This window comes from Spermophilus citellus, assembly GCF_964194105.1.
Source record: "Spermophilus citellus genome assembly, chromosome: 7".
Lineage (NCBI taxonomy): Eukaryota > Metazoa > Chordata > Mammalia > Rodentia > Sciuridae > Spermophilus > Spermophilus citellus.
The window spans coordinates 139,083,497-139,100,584 of record NC_138188.1 but is presented as its reverse complement, the minus strand read 5'-3'; the positions used below and the strand labels follow the sequence as shown (position 1 = coordinate 139,100,584).

At 35.0% G+C, this 17,088-nt stretch overlaps 1 long non-coding RNA gene across 1 annotated transcript; it reads right to left on the bottom strand.

The window, feature by feature from the left end:
- Window positions 1-8,882: 8,882 nt before the first annotated feature.
- LOC308653659 lies at window positions 8,883-14,936 on the bottom strand. Its single transcript, XR_014023081.1, has 3 exons — window positions 14,868-14,936; window positions 14,376-14,495; window positions 8,883-9,662 (listed from the first exon to the last, which is right to left on the bottom strand). It is a non-coding gene; the product is annotated as an uncharacterized lncRNA (long non-coding RNA).
- Window positions 14,937-17,088: the final 2,152 nt, after the last annotated feature.

Below are 17,088 nucleotides of genomic sequence, written 5' to 3'. Positions count from 1 at the left end.
AATAGTTATCAAGCTTGTGGCGCAAGTATTAAAATTATTAAATTCATAGTAAGCTCCTACAGAAAGGGCAGAACTGTCTTGTGGCTCAAGGAAATGTCACAGAATAAATGAGTGGGAGCTAAATATAGAAACTCTGCCTAGGTTTTTTTGCTTTACATTATTATTTTATCTTAGCACCAGAATTTGCTTTGGCATATCAGTAGAAGGTGAGAGTGAGGAATGGAGGAAGAGGTGAAAAGGAAAAACTTTCAGTTTGATCATGTATAGATACATACAAATGGTAAATGGTTGGTCAGTAAAGCTAGCTGAACAATATCCTGACAAATGATTATTTGCTGAAATAAATGTTTTATATGGAAAATTGCTGACATTAGCATTTTACATGTTGACTTTCATTATAAAGTAGGATATATAATATGGAGAGTGTAGTATAGAGAAAAAAAAAGAGATTTGGAATCAGACTTGTGTTCAAATCCACTTTCCATCCCCCATGACTTTTGAGAACTTAAGCAAGTCATATAATAATGTTTGACTTAAGCATTATTTGACTTAATTATTTGACTTAAGCAAGTTAAATAATGTTTGCCTTGCCAAGCTGACATGAAAATTTAAAAACAGCAAGCAATTATCATATGGCACACATCAAAAATTGGGAGCTATTACTTTCATCAGGTATTATGTAGGATTACATTATGTACAAGATGAAAGGGAAAACACAACTTTTCCTCAAATAAAAAGCAACTGACATGAAAAATATGCTGAGGAGCATATGTTATCACAGGACTGTTATTATTATTTTCTGTCATCTGTAGCCTAGTTTGTGTGATATTTGTTTTAAATTCATGGAACTCTTTTTGGACATAGGCCCACTGAAAATATCTGGAAACTTCCAATGTAACTACACAGGTTGAATTAATAAACTTTTGGGTTTCTGTTCCACAAAAAATGCGCATCTCTAAAATGATATCAAGAGTTGCACAGACTTTGGGAGATGTATCTGCATCTGCAGTCTACATTTGACTTCTTCTGTCTGAAGGCTGTATCGTGAGTTCAGTGAAGTTCTACTGCAAATGCAGTCTACCAGCCAAGAAGTATACTACTCTGATTCCTCTCTAGGTTTAGAATTTTTCTCCCTAAAAGACATCAGTAGAAAGAGCTTTGGATATTCAAGATAGAACAGCAAGTTCAAAAATAAAGACACTCTCTCTTGCCCTGTTCTGTTCATCTGGACAAAAATAATAAACATAAATAATAAACATAAGAGAACGCCAAACCCTTTTGGAAGCTAGGCATGACATATAAATGATGTAGATATGGAAATAGAAAGTTGTGGGAAGAAGAGAGGTGATGTACATTAGGTATTTCTTTAATTAAAATACACCACTAAATTTGTGGTTTAAAAGATAGGCTCAAATCAACTTTGTACCAAAAAAACTGAATTCATGGAAAATAAAATAATTTGACAGAAATATTGTTTTCTTTCTTTAATTGGGCTCTTCTTACAATTGCATTTCCTGATATATTTATACCAAGAAGGAATTTTGCCCACTGGGATATATAAGGGGAAACCAAAAATTGATGGGTAAATCCTCTTTTGAGAAGAAAATCAAGTCTACTTTTCCTGAGTAATGCCTTCTTTCAGAATTTAGTAAATGCGGGTATCACCTCTTTCTGAGTATTATTTCCACTACTACTTGTGAAAACCCAGAGTTCTGCTCTTGTCTTTAATCAAAACTTCTCATTTGTGAGCAGATAAAGCTTTTTCTCATTGACTCTCCTAACTATCTGTAAAATGCTTTTCTCTATTCCATGACTAAGCTAAGTGAGCCAATGAACTCGTCCAGTGGCACACTATTAGTGAGCAGGAAATGTGACAAATGGAGCCCTCATAAATTTAGTCCACTTCTCATGGATCCATATAATCAATCCTCTGTCATCTAGTATAGCAGACTATAGTAGTGATGGATAAGATAGAGGCAGATAAACACTGGTGTTGGAAGAATGGGACATAAGATACAGGAACAAATCTCAGTAGCAACAAATGCTTTATCTTACAAACAGGAAAAGAAATACAAAATGAAGGTTGTGAGTTTGGAAACATCTGATCAAGAATGTGGAAACAAGGTGGTTGGTAGTTATGTTTGTGAGGGAAAGTTCACATGGAACAAATAGTACTAAGAACACAGGCATCATTTTTTCACATTGTCTACTTTGGGTGTTAGACCAGAATTTAATGAGACAAGAAGATTGCTATAGCCTGAATGTCTGTGTCCCCCAAATTCCCTATGTTGAAAACGTATCCTTTAGGATGATGGTATTAGAAGGTATATCCTTTTGGGAAGTGATTAGGTCACAGGATGATGTCCTTATGAATAAATTTAATCCCGTGGAAATATTTTTGTTGTTGTTATTTTCCATCATGTGGGACACAGAAAGAAGGAGCCATATGTGAATCAACAAAATGACCTTCATTAGATACCAAACATGCCAGAAGCATCTTCTTGGACTTCCCAACCTCCGTAACTGTGAGAAGCAAAATTCTATTGTTGTGTGATGGTATTTTGTTGTAGTACACTGAATGGACTAAGACAAAGATATTATCTATTTTCTAGTGTGAATGACTATCAAGTAGAGCCTTAGCAGTCAAGATGATCTTGACTATCTTACACATACCTGAATGTAGTCCTCTTTTACTTTACTGAGGCATGAATTTAACCACACAATGTCAATTGAGAGTCCTTGACCTGGTGGGTGATCTTAGGTCACTTCCTAGCATTCCTTTTTCTCCTTCTTCTCTTTCTCAGTTTTTCCTTTTTGTAATAACTTTTAAGAAGGTTCAAATATTGTTGGCATTTGTAAAATATGGCCCTCAAGGGAGAGTTTAAATTTGAATGCAAGGTAGAAACTGTAATAAACAGAAATACCATGGTGTTCAAGAGAAATTAGATGTCTTGAAAAAGCTTAGTGACCATATAAATATGTATCTATCTATTTTTGCTGATTTTTCTAGTGTTAGGACAAAGCCCTTGTTAAGACTGAGTTTACTATAAAGCCATATAGAATATGCACCAGATTTCTTAGGATTTGGCTAAATTTATATACAGCTTTTTCTTTTACATAAAATCCAGAGAGGCTCCAGGACCTGCAACAAGAGACAGAAATGAGTTTCAAGGCCCTATGACAAAGTCAAACACATATCTGATATAATTTCAGTCACCCTGCAGAGCCTGTAATAAACACTATATGATCAGGGAGCTGCAATTTCTATTCAAAATAATCTCCTGTTGATGACTTATTATACATTAATATGAAAATTACTTTCTCTATCCAACATAAGCTGCTTTGATGAAGAAGATGACTGATTTCTGCTGTCAGTAACCATATACCTGATCACTGATGGACAACCTCCCTGTCCTCTTCTGATGGACAGATAGTGGGCTGCAGTCTGGTTTCTGCTCTGTAAGGTTATATGAAACCTAAGGTCACACTGACCCTAAAGGGGTCAATTGAAGGCATAGAAACTTAGAAAAGCAGCATGTTAACGGTTTATTAATAGTTTTTATTTGATTTGATAGATCACTATTGAAGTAGAAAAATTTGAGTTATAAAGAAGAAGGATACCTTTGTTTTTATAAGGTCATTGTGATGTGAAAAAAAAAATTTATATATCCTTTAATTTAGAGAACTCATTTTGGTGAAAAACATAAATACCCGTAAATATGGAACCTTGACATACTGAATGTTTAAAGCTGAGTGAATCTGAGGAACAGCACATGGAGGAAGGGCCCTCTGACCTTTTCTCTACAGCAAGTTATGAATGTTGGATACATGTTGAGAAAACAAACAAACTTTTTCCTCTTTTTTGCTATGGAATGTATCTCCTTTTTGGAAAGTTCTCCTTGGTCAGTTAGATGCATAGCACATTTGTTTGAACTCTAGGGTAGTAATTATTGAAGCAAACCTATTCTTACAATAAAGGTTAATGACTCTCCCCAGCATTTTTTCTAGTAATTTCCATGTTACTTGATGTTTAGTGTAAATTAAATGAAATCTTAACAAAGTTATTTTATTTCCTCAGAGTCTAAGAGATGAAAGTACATATTCCCCTCCTTTAGTGTTGGCCAGGGTTCAAATCCTTTACCACATTTATTTGAATGGGATATATGAATTACATGTTCAATGAGGTGATGGCTAGAAATGTGACATTTTACTTATGCCCCCAATTAACAACATACATATCCCGAATGCTAATCCCAATCATAAAGACACTTTATGAGTTAATCTAATAAGCTACCTAAGTGTGTACTCTTAGCAGACTAATCGTTCATATCCAAAGCAAAGACTTCTCAGATTGGAATTCTTTTTTCCCAGGTTGGAATTCTTAATCTTAATTAAATTGTCTTACTTGGCTATCATGAAGTGAACAGATGATAATTCAGCATTATTCAAAATCAAATGAGTTTCCTAAACACATTAGAAGTCAGTGACAGGTTATTGTATAATGTTTCTTGGAAGGCTATTTTGTCAGTTCAAGAATAGATGGGAGCCCTATACTATAAATGGTGAGTTTGCACTCACCAGCTAACTGAATTTGAACACCATTTTTCTTAATGATGGGTGTGGATGGGATTGCAGCCAGGGACTCATGATAACCTCAAACATCCCAGGAATGTAGCATGACTCTTCCCAAAGACAAGGCTAGCAGAGAGCATTACACTCGGGCTGAGGATTCCTCATAGTTTTCATGGTCCTTATTTTTCCCCCAGGGCCTATGAAATGAAAGGTTCATATGATTCTATTTTCAAGGGTTTCATTTTGGCTCATTTCCGGGAACTCCCTGGTATAATAATAATGGCTTCTTTCCAAAAAGTATTGATGCTAAGTTTACAATATCTTAGAACAGGAAGCTATTTATATGACATCTCTTACATTATAAAAACTGCCTGTTCAACTTAACTGCTCCTATGTTGTCTATATTTGGGAAAAGTTTTGAAACACTAGAAAAAAAATTTTTAAAAAGATACAACTTTCAGAATGTGTAGGGCCTAAAAAATTCCACAAAAAACCCGAATTTGAATTCTGTTTCCAACACCAACTAGTTATTTTATTCTTGATAATTTTTCTACCTTTAATTTTCAATATTAAAATTAAAGACTAATAAAACATTTAGTAGTTGCTGAAAGGATTTAATAATTGAAGTTTGTAAAAAACACCTGCATTCTTTGGTTACAAAATATTCAATAATACTTGGTTCCTAATTTCTGTGCTATCAATATTTGTAAATGCATATTCTATTAATCTATAACTATATTTTTAGCTTTGACTAGTATATTTTACAGATTGAATCATTTCACATTTCCAAAAAAATCATATAGAAAAGCATTTAAAGTAATTTTGCTATTTTGTTAATATTTTTAGTTCTAGGGTTGATGCTATAAGGAACTGTAGGAATGTTACAATTGTAGCTACAAATGTAGGGATTGTCGGAATTCCATGCTAAGGAATCTAGACTCTGCAGTGTGGACAATGGGAAGCCATAGGAGGATTTTTACCATGGAGAGAAACTTCATTCTCAACTAATATTTGAATGCCTATTATTCTCAGGCACTAATCCTATTTGTAACTTAGAATGATCTGTTAGCAATATAGAAGAGAAACCAGGAATGGTTTTATATTGGACATTTGCGAATAAGTGCTAGAGATAATGAGAAAGATTAGTAAAAACTTTGAAACTTAGATTCTTCCTGTTTCCGAGAGTATCTGAGCTTAAAATGAGAGGCAGCTTCTGTGCATTAATCCACTGCCTACTCCCACAGAAGCCTCCCATGCTGCCCCGGCAACAGCTTGTCATCCATTTGGCAGAAATTTTACCCTTTGAGAACAACCAAATTCCAAGTTGTGGAGGTGTTTTTTAAAATGGGAACTTTGGCTTTATTTCCCCTCCCCACCCCCCATATGCTTGAGAGTGAAAAGAAATTCTCTCTTTAAAGGTAAAGGATTTAATGAGGGTAAATTTTAGATTTTGATCAGTTATATTTTTAAAATTAAACATTCGGAGTAGATTGACTTGCAACCGCTTTACAACAGAGATATACTGCATACTGAATTCAAGCAGAAAAATGCTTTCATGGGCCTGACAACATATTTCCTCTCAGGGAATGGTCTTGAAATTCCATCCCTTGTTGTGTAATTCTTAACTTAATTTTTTTGATAACAAAAACTATTTTTGATAACAAAAATTATTTTCACTGTTTCACACTTAACGAAGCAAAGAAGCAAATAAAAGTGTAATAGGAAGGCTTGGAACAAATTTTAAAATCTTGGAAAACAGATAAACTGGTCATTAATTTTTCTCCACCAATAGACCAGGCTCAAGTTTAGCTTCCACATAAGCCCTGCAATTCTAACCTCTGAACTGAGTGTAGTTTTATATATTGGCTTTCATTGGCTAAGTCATGTCTAAATTACTAAGTGTATTCACTTTGATGCTACTAAATAATTAATCATGAGTTCTCTGAATATAGACTATTGATTTTAAAATTCCAGTCACGTGATGTTATTATTTTGAAGGAAAACTAAAAGTGTATTACACGAATCTTAGTCATTTACTTTCATGAAGAATCACAAGTACGTTCAAATGCCTATGATTGTCATATACTTTATCAATGAAGCATTTGTAACAGCGTGGCAATGAGACCAAGAACACTGACAATTAAATTTAAGAATCATTAAATATTAATATAACCCTTTGGAAATCTAATCATTACACATATGTATACACACACACACACATTTATTTACTGCAATTTGATTCTCTCTCATGTCATTTTATTGAGAGATAAAAAAGTTTATCTGCCAGTTGATTAGTCAGCCACAATAACCTTCTTTTGAAATTTTAAAGGAGAAAACTGAATTCTGAGAAGTCGTTTTTATTAAGGTCACACTCTGGATAGGGGAAGCCAGAAGACTAATCTGTTTGCTTAATTCTTCTGCATGTATTTACTCTAGCATGCTCTTTGCCTTGACATTGACAATCAGATTGAGCTCTTCCCTCATAAGACACTGTTTTAACAGATAGCCAACTATGTAAACAACCCTATGCTTGAGAGACATGACAAGTTTAATAGTTTCATGGGAACTTTGATGGAACTGACTTGATCTATCTGGAACCCATCTGGGAAAATTCCAATAAGGAATAGAAACTTTCAGGACAGAGAAGGAAAAACAGCACGACAGCAGGAGGAAGCAGTACATGGAAAAGCTTTGAAATCTAAGAGACCATCCCAGTCAGGATAACAAAGAGGTGCAGGTGAGAAGAACTGAGAGAAGAGGATGCAGGGAGCTTTGAAGTCTCCTGCATCATGTTAAGGAATTTAGACTCTGCCGTATAGACAAATGGGAAGCCATAGGAGTGTTTTCACCATGGGAAGAAACTTCATTTACTCAAGCAATATTTAAATACCTATTATACTCAGGCAGTAATTCTATTTGTAACTTAGAATGACCTAAAGCAATATAGAAGACATACCAGCAATAGAAAAGACTGGAGGTTATTTCAAAACGTTCAAGAAAAATGATGAGATGGTTAAGGTAATGATTAACGTGAGGGGAAGCTATTGTGAAAGAGTAAAATAATAGCATTATTGTCTTAGCTTTTTATTCTCCTTTCTCTAGCTGCCAAGTCTCCCAATATTTTCACATATTAGCAGATCTCTAAGGTTTAAACGAGTTTGTCTTAGACACAGTTATTACCATCTGGCTTTTTGCAGTAATTTCTATTTTACTACCAGACCTGGGATAATGTCTCAAGTGGAAGTCAAGTTAGGAACAAACGAAAATCACCAGTATGATCCCTCCCATTTTCTATTTATTGCCCATGATTACTAAGTTCTGCTTTAAACACAGTAAAATCCTTTCCAATTAGCTTAAGCCACTCAGGAGCAACACAATGTGTTTGGGTCCTAGTCCTTTTATATGAAAACTCTTTAAGGCGTGAGGAGAGTGTGTGTGTCTACTTTCCCAAGCATCTTTTGCTACTAACACTTTGATTAATACTTCTCCTTCTTCCCTGTTGTTCTCATCATATGCTAGTTATTGAATATAAGTTTAGAAGCATTTTGTGATGAGAAGGATAGAAATAAGGAGATGGTTCAAAGTTGCCCAAGCAATTGAATTTTATCCTACAGTTAGTGTGTGTGTGTGTGTGTGTGTGTGTGTGTATGTGTGTGTGTATACAGAATTTGTTTAGAAATCATTATATTTCCTAGGGCCAGGGGTTGGTTTTTTTTAGAGCAATTTTAAGTTCACAGCAAAACTGAATTGCACATAACAGAAATTTCCCCTATATCCCTGCTTCCACACATGCAGTCTCCCTCCCCTATTATTAATCTCCCCTACCAGAGTGGTACATTTGTTATAATCGTTGAACCTACATTGACAGATAATCATCATCATCTACATCCGATATTTTATACTCTTTCTTTAAAATATGGAATTTGTAATGAATTTGCCAGTCATTCTTGTGCGTGGGCTGTGCTAATCTTTTCTGTATCATCTAATTTTATTATATGTGCAGCCATAGCTATTGCACCATTGATATTTTTACTGTCTTTATAGTTTTTAATTTTCCAGAATGTTGTATACTTGGAATCACAAAGCATGTAGTCTTTTCAGATGGGCTTTTCTTCATTTAGTAATATGCATATACATTCTTCCACATTGTCTTCATGACTTGATAACTAATTTCCGTTTGCTTTGAACAATATTTCATTTTATCAATGTGCCACATTTTGTCTGCTCAACTCTTGAAGGACATCTCGCTTGCTTCCAAGCTTGGGCAATTATGAATAAAACTGCTATAAACATGCATGTGTAGGGTTTTGTGTCAACAGAACTGCTGAAGTCTTTGTAAACCAGAATTCTGCAAAAACAAAGAACCTATAGGAGATAAATAGGGGATTTATTAGAGCAACTGGTTCATACAGTTATAAAATCTGAAAAGTCCCATGATAGATCAGGTATCCGAAAGATGGAGAGCCAGAGAAGTCAGTAGCATGGTTCAGTCCAAGTGTGAAGACCTGAGAACTAGGGGACCTCTCAGAGCAAGGTCGAAGACCTAAAAAACTAAGGGAGGATGGGTGCAAGTCCCTGAATACTAAGGGATGAGAACCTGGAGAAGTGTATCTAGCTCCAGAAAAGAGAGAAAATTCACCTTTCTTCTGCCATTTGTTCTATCTGGGTGCTCAGCCAACCGGATGGTCCTGACCATAATGGGGGTGAGAGCAGATAGTCCTCATTCATACTGCTGATTCAATTGCCAGTCTCTTCCAGAAATATCCTTACAGACATACTCAGAAATCATACTTTACCAGTGCCATAGTTTGTATCTAGAATGTGCCTCAAAGGCCCATATGTTAAATAAAGACTTTGTCTCATACTCTTGGGAGATAGTGGAACTTGAAACGTATGCCTACTGGGAGGCACTGGGGGTGTGCCCTTGAAGGCAATAGTGGGAATCCAGTCCCTTTCCTATTTTTCTCTTTTGCTTCCCAGCCATTATAGGAGAGCAGCATTCTCCTTCACATTCTTCTGCCATGATGCACTGCCTCACCACCACAGCCCCAAACAACAGGTCAACTGACTATGGACTGAACGATCCAAAGCTGTGAAAAAACAAAACAAAACAAAAACCTTGACTTTGTTCTAAATTGATTAGCTCATTTTTTTTTTTAAATGACTAGTGTAAAGGCAAGTAACACATCTAGCTATCTGGGCATAGTGATTTCTTGCTATTTTAACATGCATTTGCCTGATGGCATATGTGGAGCAACTTTCATATGCTCAGTGAAGGCATTAACCTCACACATGTGGAAGAATTCCACTTGGCCTAATCATCTCTTAAAGATTCTGTCTCCCATATCATAGCATTAGCAATTAAATTTCACCATGAGTTTTGTAGAAGACATTCAATCCATAACACACTATTTTTCTGCCTTTTGTAGTTCTAAGTGTCATTTTTATTTATAAATTTCAAGAATTTTAATTTTTTAATTTATTTTGATTTCTTTGATAATAAGTTGGTCATTGGGAGAATGTTATTTAATTTCCATGTATTCATAGAATTTTTAGAATTTCTTTTGTTGATTTCTAGTTTTATTCTGTTGTGATCAAAGAATACACATGCCATGATTTCAATTATTTTTTTTTAATTTGTCAAGACTTGTTTTGTAGTCTAACATATGGTCTACCCTGGAGAATGTTCCATGTGCTGATGAGAAGAGTATGTCTTTTGCAGTAGTTGGGTGGAATGTTCTGTAAATATCTGTTAGGTCCATTTGGTCTATAGAATAGTTTAACTTCAAGATTTCTTTATTGATTTTTTTAATCTGGATACACTTTCAATTAATGAAAATTGGTGTTAGAGTCAATGTCTCCTTTTAGATATAATAATTTCTTGTTTTATTCTTGGACGTACCAGTGTTGTGTACATATCTATTTATAATAGTTATTTAATGACCTTCATTGGTTCTTTTTACACATTTTGATTTAAAGTGTGTTATTTGATATAAATAGGGCTATTTCTACTCACAATTGCTTTCCATTTGCATGGTCATATCTTTTTCTATCTTTTCATTTTCTGTCTATATGTGTCTTTATTGTTGAAGTGAGTTTCTCATAGGCAGCATATTATCAGGTCTAACTTCCTTTTAACCATTCAATGAGTCTCTATCTTTTAATTGGGGAATTAAATACATTTGTTTTCAAGGCTATTAATAAGTCATACTCCTGTCATTCGGTTATCTTTTTTTTCTGGTTGTTTTAAATATCCTTTTTCCTTTATCTCTTTATCTTTTACATCTTCGTGATTTGGTAGTTTTTTATATCCATAAGGTTTGATTCTATTTTTTTTCTCTTTTGTGTGTCTGCTCTATTATTGGGTTTTATGCTTTCATGTATTTTCATAAAGTAGTTATTGATTTTTCACTTTTACTATAGGACCCCTTTAAGTAATTCTGTATGGCCAGTCTGATGGTGAAATTGCTTCAGCTTTTGTTTTGATAAGTCTTCATTTCGTCTTAATTTCTGAAGGATAGCTTTTCTGGGTATAGTATTCTTGATTTACATTTTTTTTTCCTTAAAGGATCATGAATATATCATCCCATTTTTTTCTTGGCCTGTAAGATTTCTGCACAGAAGTCTAATGGGGATTCCTTCATGACTTGTTTTCTCTTGTTTTTAGAATTCTGTCTTTGTCTTATACTTTTAACAGTTTCACTATAATATGCCTCAAAGATAATTTTTGAGGTTTTTCTTTGGTTGAATCTATTTGGGGTAGCTTGAACTTGATGGACTTGTATGTCCATATATTTCCTGCCATTTGGAAAGTTTTCAGCACCTGTTTCATTGGATTGGTTTTCTCTTTGCTTGCTTAATGGTGTCTTATATGTCTCTAAACATTTCTTCATTCTTTTAAATACTTTTTCTTTATTTATTTAATCTCTGGGTTATTTATGTTATCAAGTTTAGAAATTCTTTATTCTGATCAATTTTGCTGTTGAGGTTCTCAACTATTTTCTACTTTATTTGCTAAGACATTAGTTTCAAATTTCTGATTGGTTCTTTTTCATGATCTCTAATAATTTTGCTGAAATTCTAATTGATGGCATGAATTGTCTTCCAAATTTTATTGCAATACCTGTTTATATTATCTTGTTAAGTATTTTTTAAAAATCATTCTTTTGTGTTCTTTGTCAGGAAATTTCTTAATTTTCTTTGTGGTTCACTGTTAGAGAGTTATTGTGTTTCTTAGGACTTGTCATGTTTCTTTTTTTCTTTTTGCTTCTTGTGTCCCTAACATTGGTGTTTATGCTGCCTCTGGTGGCATAAATTACTCCTACTAATTTTATATGGTGGCTTTAATAGTAAAAGACATTCTTCTGACAATGTTGCCTTTTTGATCAGTGCATGAGTGCAGGGTAAAAGGAAATGCTGTAAGAATTTAGTAACATGGTGGAGGGTGAGGGGAAGGCAGGTGTTCTACAGACTTATGATTAGATCTCAGCTTTCATTGAGCCTTGATCTTCCAACTGTGACCCTCACAAATTTTTCTCCATCCTCTTCCCTTTCTCTTGGTGAGGTGGATGGCTAGAGTCAGTGGAAGTTGAAGCTAGGGGAGCTGGAGTGGGTATTTCACTTAGTGAAGCTTTGGTTGCCAAAAGCTTCCTCAATGGGCAGACCTTACTCAGTAGAACAGAATGCTCAGGCATATTTTAAGATGCTTCCTTTTCCCCTCCTCTGTTGGAAGAATAAAGGGATTTTTTTTCCTCTATTATTCATTGAAAGGACCTGGGTGAGCTCCATCAAGTTAAACTCACAAAATTGTGTAGACCCCCATGATGACAGAGTCCCTTTGGAGTTTTTGTTTGTTAGACTAGTCCCCACTGGGATTCCAGCAATTTGTTAATTACAGATCAGGTTTTCTACTGGTTTCCATTGAGCTTTTTTGCTCTGGTAAGTTGTGATTCTTTATATTTATCTGTCTGTCTCTCTGATTTAGGGGTCAGAGTTGCCCTGTGATCTCACTTCTCTTGTTGATTTGAGAAGAGTTGTTGGTGTTTCAGTTTATTTAGGATGAAGTGGCATCTTCTAAGCTCCTTATATACTGCTAAACCAGAACTAGAAACTTCTGACAAGAGATCCCCCCCAAATTAATTTATTAAGCAATGTCTTAGGAGAAAGGAATTATAGTACCTGCATGATTCAGTATTATTTGACACTCCCAAGCCTTTTCAAATTCATGATTATTTGAGAAGGGCATGATCACATCATGAACTATACCCCTTTCATTCTTTTTTTTTTTTACTGACTCTCCTATATGTATTATTCTCCACTATTCTCTGGAAACCCATCCAGTGGCAATCATGGAAAAGGAAATTAGGTGTAGATTTATCCTCTTACTGCCATCTTCATCAAAGAATAGCACCAAAAACTCTGTGGGATTCTATTTTCTCCACTTTGTTATTTACTTGGCACTTTATATTTAAAAGCAAGTGGATTGAAAGGCAAACATTCAAGGCTGAGGGCATAGCTCAGTTGTAGAGTCCTTGCCTACCATGTGCAAGACCCTGGGTTTGAGTCCCATATTGGAAAAAAGAAAAAAATTAGAAGTGATAATACCTTGTAGGAGTCCAACATGTTTTTCTGATTTAAGAAAGAAGTTCCTAACCATAATTGAGGCATGAAGGATTTGTAAAATATTTGAAGTCCCTTCCTTTCCATATCCATATGTCCATAGTTCGTTTTACATGGTGTTTGGCACTAAAATATGCTCAAATGTAAACATATATCAAACAACATGTTAGGTGCTGTAGAATGAGAGTGAACCAGTCCATCATCATTCATTCCTTTAAGCTCATAAAACCAACCCAGAAGGACTACCACAATGATAATTTGGAGTTCCTACTAGAAAATCCTGTAGCACCAGTCTATTAAAAGAGATGATTTCTTTTTCCATTGAGTAACTATAGTTCTGCCTAAGATATGATCATAAGCAGTCCTTAAAATAATTTCTTTTATAAGGAATATTAATTCTCAGATGGAAGTGTGATGTGAAAACATACGTTCATGCTTTGGACAAAAAGATAGGGTGCTTTTCCCCCCACATTACTAGGTATTTACCCTTGGATACAGCAATTCAGGGTATTAACCTGGCTACAGTGCAAAGCTATATATACTGAAAGCTGGTAACACATGGATCATACAAAGCAGCCTCAAGTTTGGGAGCTAAATCTTTACTCAAAATCAGATTTGGATAGATATTTCTAGTAATAGCAGAATAAATTAACAGGTAAGTATCTTCCCCTAGGGTAATAAAAGCAGAAGTTCTTACTAGCAGCAGATAGATCAAATTAAATTTGGGGCTGATTTATACTTAAATACATGAGGGAATCAAACCTGTTTGTTCTCTTTGAAGTAGAACTTGGGGAAGAGGTGTAATCCACCATCATCACCTCCACCACTAACCACCAATTATTTCTTATTCCTTTTGTAGTGTGTGATACTCATTTTTTACTTGACATGTGATTTTTTTCAAAAATAATCTTTTAGTGTCTCAATCATGTTTTCTTCAATTTTATTGAGTACCAGTGATGAACATGATTTACTCTCTTCTTGTCTTGAGAAAACTATCACTACATGCCTAAAATCAAGTGAACAAATGTGCTATGTAAGATCATTTACATATTGAATGCACATCATAGATATATTAAAGCCTAGAGTTCAAAAATTTCCTTCCCTTCATGAGAACAGGTATAAAAAGCTTTGAAAAACTTTTCTGAATAGTTTATGAATTAAAAGGATTGGGTGGCTTGCCATACCCTACATTGTGGAATGCAGACAATCAGGAATCTGGGGATGTCAGGTTCCAGTCAAATTAAGATGATGCAAATCATTATTGTAGATGGTGTGGAGGTCATCCTTCCTCCTACTCAAAATGCCTGGGAAGCAGGAAATACAAGTTCAAGCAAGATGACCTTTTGTAGTAGAAAAGTAATTGTCTCCTGCCAGAGACTAGCAAATGAATATTGTTGATAAGTCTATGATGGAAGGAGGTTTAGCTGTTGTTATTTTGGAAGTGATTTGAACGCAGCCTTGCAAATCAACACAAGTTAATAGGTGCATGAGGACTGAACAACAACAACAGCAATGAAAAGTTGCTTTTAATACTTAGTAGGGGAAAATGCCAAGACACATGTAGTGTGGAAGCAATTCAGAGGTGAATACAATTTAGCTACTTTAGAAGTTACTTCTGTCAGCAGTGGAGACTATGTTAGTACATAAAGATATTTAAAACTTCAAGAGCCAATTACCCTTTGAGGTGATCTGACATCTTATTGGTGATGTTTTAGCCAGTTTTTTCACCACTGTGACCAAAAGACTTGAAAAGAATGATTTTAGAGGAGAAAATGGTTTCAGAAGTCTCATTCCATACATAGCCAACTCCATAACTCTGGGCCCCAGCTGAGGCAGAACATCATGGTGGAAAGGTGTGGAGGAGGAAGGGTGTTTAGGACATGATAATAGGAAACAGAGAGTAAGCTCTGCTCACCAGGGACAAAGTATATACCCCAAACGCACAGCCCCAGTGACTTACCTCCTCTAACCACAAACTACCTGCCTACAGTTGTCATAGTGGATTAAGTCACTGATTAGGTTACCCTCTCATAATCTAATCACTTTGCCTCTGAATGTTCCTGCAGTATGTTACACATGAGCTTTTGAGGGATACCTCATATCTAAACCATAACAGGGTAATTTCCCATAAATAGTATCTTGTTGGAATGCAATTTATTATTTTTCAATGTAAAGGACAGTGAGAATAGGGCACACTCTGGCAGCCAAGCAGTGCTAATGTTTAGTTCCCTCCACTGGATTTTTGACACATGTTGAATCTCCTCTATGAGGCATACAGGAATAGTAAGGATTCATTTTCAGCAGCAGTGCCCAATCTGGGCTTGATGAGATGCTAAGTAGATGCCACTTATAGAGGTGAGACCTCTATTCATAATAGTGAGTTCTTGGTGTTTTTTTTTTTTTTTTTTTACAAAATTATATAAGCCCAAGCTAGACACAGTGTGTTTCTGTTACTTATTCTAAAACAATGCCTTAATTGATAGAGAAAACAGACTGACATGAGCAAAATACCCTTGGGGAAATTATGACAAAGTGGATTTGGTTATCTGGTCTGGATATATTCTAAGTCCTGTGATATTCTGGTATGGGAATTTAGCAATCATGGCAAAGAGTTGTGAAACTGCTGATTCAGTAATCCTGTGTTCACATGGGAAAAAGTTCTGTGAGAGAGCATTGCTACCACTAAAGTATTTTAGCATGAATTCATAAACTGTACAATAGTATAGATCTTTGGTTTAAAGAAATGGAATTAAAAACTCACAAATCCAAGTTCACGAATTGGAAATAAGGTTATATGCAAGAATTTCACCCACCTTCCACAAAGCATCTGCCTTCAGAAGAGGATTCCTTTTTCTTGTCTAATGGCTCTTTCTCAGTTGTTTGAGAATTTTTCTTTTACCACCTCATCAAACTGACTTCCTCAAAGAGGTAGCCCATAACCCAGATGTCTCCCCTTTTTCTTATTTTATCCACACCTGTCACTCAAGTTAGATGTCAGTTTAGCAAAGAGACACACTACAAGTAAAAAGTTGCCAGTTGGGTTGATGTTATATACATGAAAATAAATCAGACTTGCTGATTTATAATGGGAAAAACTAAAGAATATGTAAAGAATCTTAGGGTGCTCATACACGGGTGAAACATTTTTAGATCACTGGTACCAGTTGCTAAGATAAAATTCTCTTACTCTACTGTGAACATTGGTACTTATATAACATTGTTAAAAATCTTCCCAATTGTGTTTTGGAGAAACTAATACTTTTAACCATTGTCTACAAGTGACTATATAAAGAAGCACATTTGAAAAATCACAAGTTTAATGTATTATATAATTTTGGACTTTTTAATCAAATGTTCTTTCCATTCCCTCCATCTCCTTCACTCAGCTGCCTACATTTGATATATTTTCCATCACAACTATTAGTGATATATTCAATCTGATTCATCTATAAGATTAAGAAATGACCTTAAATGTACCTTTTAAATTTTTCCCTTCTTACTGACTGAAACCCAGGCCTTTCTCTCCCACCTGGCTGCAGCAAGATTAGAGAACTGAGATGAAAATGTGAAAAGCATCTTTCATATACTCATAACACTTGTTTATCAGACTTCTCCACTGCTGACTCTTTTTTTTTTTGACAAATTACTTTTGTTTCTTTCACCTCTAGACTGCTGACATTAGCAATGGCACTAACACTCATGACTATGGAAAATTATCCTTCATAGTAATTCTCTGGTGATTATTTTAGAGAATGGGCTGTACTTATTTCCATAGATGTAAGCATATTGAAATTGAATTTTTCCAAAATAGGAAAAAATTGGTGGTAATAACTGCTTTCATGAAAGAAAGAGAGAAACAAACAAAAACAAACCATTACCCTGGAGTCCACAAATGAT